The sequence below is a fragment of the Octopus bimaculoides genome, chromosome 6, assembly GCF_001194135.2.
Source record: "Octopus bimaculoides isolate UCB-OBI-ISO-001 chromosome 6, ASM119413v2, whole genome shotgun sequence".
NCBI lineage: Eukaryota > Metazoa > Mollusca > Cephalopoda > Octopoda > Octopodidae > Octopus > Octopus bimaculoides.
The window spans coordinates 36614713-36619126 of NC_068986.1; the positions used below are offsets into that span (position 1 = coordinate 36614713).

At 32.8% G+C, this 4414-nt stretch overlaps 1 protein-coding gene and 1 long non-coding RNA gene across 3 annotated transcripts in view; one reads left to right on the forward strand and one right to left on the reverse strand.

The window, feature by feature from the left end:
- The window catches only part of LOC106867502 (uncharacterized), a 12748-nt gene extending 11857 nt beyond the window's left edge, over nucleotides 1-891 (forward strand). The window contains exon 3 of the long non-coding RNA XR_001409157.1: nucleotides 635-891. This is a non-coding gene — a long non-coding RNA (uncharacterized LOC106867502). The remainder of the gene's footprint in view (nucleotides 1-634) is intronic.
- Nucleotides 1-4414, reverse strand: part of LOC106870527 (BAI1-associated protein 3) — a 1007871-nt gene that overhangs the window by 952174 nt on the left and 51283 nt on the right. The window lies entirely within an intron of this gene.

Here is a 4414-nt window from a genome sequence, read left to right on the forward strand (position 1 = left end):
ATATATATATATATATATATAAATAATTGTTTTTTTCTTTTATAATGGTAGGGGAAAGACATTACACAGGAAATGAATCAATCATGTCCAGTAACCGACAGTGTTAGAAACTGCAATTGGAGCTCTTGTGAAATAGTTTTCATGGATCTAAAGCTCCAAATTCATTAGAAACTGCAACTACACCGAGCTACCGGGAAAACCTCTATATAGTTAGTCAAACTGCTAGAAATAACAGCTAGATCTCGCTCACAATACATCACAACACTTTTAAAAACGAGACACTGGGTAACTTAGATCCTGATTTTAGAAAAATATGTGATGACCATGGTTAGAATGTTTCGATCATATGTCCGCTTAATGAAGTTCAACCGGAGCTAAACAACAACAACAACAACAACAACAACAACAACCATGTTTTGAACAGAATTTTTCTGTGTATCAGATTGGTTGTCTTTATTTGAAATTCATATGAAAAGACAGTTGCGCTGGTCTGTGAGATTACAAGTAAATGTTCACATCTGATGATACACATCTATGTTATTTTGCATTAAAAGAAGGCCCGGGGTACCATAGACTGCTAGACATTTCCAATGTGAAAATAAATACAATACAAAATTATTTCTTTTCTTTCTAGATATCTGCTAAAACTCTGATGATGTTATCTCCCTTTCATATTATATTTCCTAAGAAACTAAATGCAAATATTATACTGAGTTAATACGGCTACACTGTAATATATGGCTCCGTGAAAAGTGAAAAGAAAGAACTTGTTTTAAGATTATTCTCGTGGTTGATATATTAAGTTGAAAGTAAAGTATTTTCGACTAACATTCTAACCAGAGTCGCGATCCAACCACAGAATCTCTACGACGTTGCCTACTTGGAAAGAAATAGCAGGTAAATTGTCCTTCATTTGCAATATCAATTTTGAAATTAACACAGTAGCAAAGGCAATCTTTTAAAACGTGCCACTGAAAACGATTTGCAATTCTCAGCTTACACTACGTTAATTTGTTGCAAAATGAAACAGTAACAATCAGAAAGACAAATTAAGCAATAGCAAATATAAAGAAACTAGCTGTCCAAAACGAAACAACGAAAGTCTTATAACCAAGCTGTATCTTTGTCCGCGCTTGGAAAATGTCATTTACGGGTGGTTGTTTATTTCTTTAGATACATATGTGAAATCCTCATTCGAATGAAGATTATATTTATTTATGCTCAAATAACATGACACCAGCAACAGTACAGATTTAATCCTGCAACATATTAAAATACATAAATCAGGAGAAAATAGTAAGAGTTTCATGAAAATTGCACAGTTCAGCTAATATTGATGCTAATTATAAGGAAGATAGGTTTACACCACTTAAATATTGTTTCTTGTTTAATGGGCGCTTCAAGATAACGGCTTCAATGCTCAATTGCGAATAGAATCACAAAACGATAAGCGCAGACTAGAAAAGTGAAAAATATCATTTTATATAGCAAGATTATGAGGTTCAAGAGAATTTGTATACTTTTCGCCAGCAGAAATAATGCAAGCGTGTGAAGTTATTGACAATTACATTTCTAAATAACCACAAAGGAACTTCCCCCAATCGAACACAGAATATAAACCTAAAAGTAAAATTCTGTTGTAACACAAATTACACCAATCTTATCCCCCTGAACAATAAGCAATGCATCTGAAAAGTGAAGCTTTACTTCCGACTGAGGTGTTAACAACTCTCTTGTGGAAAAAAAAACAAGTATTTTGATTACATTCAAAATCAATAGAAAATCGACATTAAATCATTAATCACCACAACTGCAGAGGTTTCATATCGTGAAAGAGGTTACGTGAAACTATTTACATAATCTCTCATGCTTTTAAGTAATAATGCAACTGACATCTATCTTCCACATATAGACTCGTTTCCCTGTTGTATCTGTCACTATAATATTGATGATGTTACTATGAAACCTCTAAAACATATATACAACTATCACTATTATGATGATTGGAAATGTTGTTAATTATTTCTCATCTGAGAAAAATATTGAATGAACCATAATGCTTCTGTCTTACTTATAGTTTAACACAGCTTGATATGTGAAACGTCGTTCTACATGAAAGATGTGCCAGTATTTCTCATATATATATATATTCCCCTACATGAAATGTTCTTAGATTGAGAACGTGAATACCATATTTTCTGGCGTCAAAGGCTTGATAGCTCGTGTTCGTTTGTTTAAGTCCTTGTAACCATTTTCGCAAACGGAGTCGATAACTCAATTATCCTACTTTAAAAAAATTAAGTATAAGGATTCATTTTCATCGACCAAATATTTCAAGACAATGTCCCACCCAGTATGGCCACAGCCAAATAATTTAAGCAGTTAAAGAAAGCAGTTAAAGAAAGCAGTTATTACCCTCGTTTTCTTCTTTTATTTTTCCGTTTCTCTCCTTCATGAATATTTCATATAATCATGGTAATGTTGATAAATACATAACATCCTTTATATTTCACTCTCACACGCACAAGCATTTTCCTTTACATGAGATTATGTTCGATTCAAATGCTTCAATAACTTGATTATGAGATGCAATGAAGACAGATACGTTGATTCCGTTTAAGTTGTTATGTTTTAACCTTCAGTTCGCTAGATTACATGTCTTGCTTGATAGCAAACTAGCATTGCAACCAGATGAATAAATATTTTCGTCAATTGAATAGACAAAAAAATCAGGGAATGATGTCATTAGCATCGTAAAAACAAAATGAATATGCTGAGAAATCAATTGAATTTTAAATAAAAGATATAATTTTATAAAACAAACATGTTAATCAAGTAAGAGAATATTTTGTGGGAAACATAATTTGTGTGTTCAGTGATTTTGCCGTTAAAATATTTAACTTAAATTTGATGTCAGCTGCAAGATATAATTCTGCTTTTTTGTTTTACATTTTATTCGCTCATTCATTCGCTTATTTCAATCTTTAAACAGCGGCCATACATGGTATCACTACTTATTTTTTTTATAAATTTGGCATTTATTCTAGTGATTTCTTTTGCTGAAGCGGCCAAATTTGCAGAGCAGTAAACAAACCAACACTGGTTGTCAAACGGTGTAGGTACAAACACAGAGAATCACACATACGCATGCACACATGTATATATGTTTCTTTATGCATATATATATATATATATATATATATATATATATATATATGTGTGTGTGTGTGTGTGTGTGTGTGTGTGTGTGTGTGTGTGTGTGTGTGTATGTATGTATGTATGTATGGAACAAAAACGCAATAGAGGGCACAAAAATCATTCGGACAGATAGACGATACAAACGTGGACAACAGAAACAACAATTAGAAGGACAGGCAAAAGAAGATGGTCATTCGCGGCCTTCTTTCCTCAGTCAAGTCCCAGAAGTCACGACCATTTCGGACAGTTATACTTAAGATAGTTCGATCTGGTTGCCCCCAAAAAGTCTAAGCTAAGAGCATCAGATCTCGTTATAAGAAAGCTAGCGAATGTAGCATAGGCTTCTACGCATTTCATCTACCACATTTACTTTATAAGACATTGTTTTGCTCGGGATTATAATAAAGAAACCTGGCCCAAGTTGCCGCACAGTGGGTCTGAACATGAATCCACGTGGTTACGAAGCGAACATATAGTTACACTGGTTTCTGTTTTTTATTGCATTTATTAAATTACTTACGAATGCAACCTCGTGGGATAGAGTGGAGTATGATATTGACATCACTGCTTGACTGATACTTAATCTTATTGCCTTTGGAAGTATAAAAGGCGACGCCCTTCTAATGAACAGAATAGTTCTGTTGTGCAATAAAGAATTTATTACAAATATACCAATGACGACTTCGAACAAATATAAAGCAATTATGTAAGAGAAAGAGGCGTGTGAATTGCCAAAGAAATATAAGAATTTTAAATGAATAGAAACCAAGATATTCAATGTTTTTTTGTTTTTTTTTTTCTTTGCTCTCTTTCCTCGAGTTACAAGAAATAGACACTAAACTGCGCTCAGAACTGATCCTATCATTTAAAACATGGAAGGCTACATTAAGTAATATTTTGCAAGACATAACAGGACATATATAAAGACATAAAAAGACTAATGCCTTTCCAAATTGGTCTGCCCAGTCACTGATGAAGTTGAGTTAAGCAATAGGGAATAAAGGAAACGACAAGTGAGCCTCTATCAAATAACTATGAAGGACCATGTGTTACATAAATAATATTTTCAGGATTAAATAAAAAACAAACGATTATTTATCACACGTTCTTTTAATTATAAATATAGGTAAATCATATTTTCGGTTTGTTTTTTATACACACACACACACACACACACACACACATACACACACGTATATATGTATATATATATATA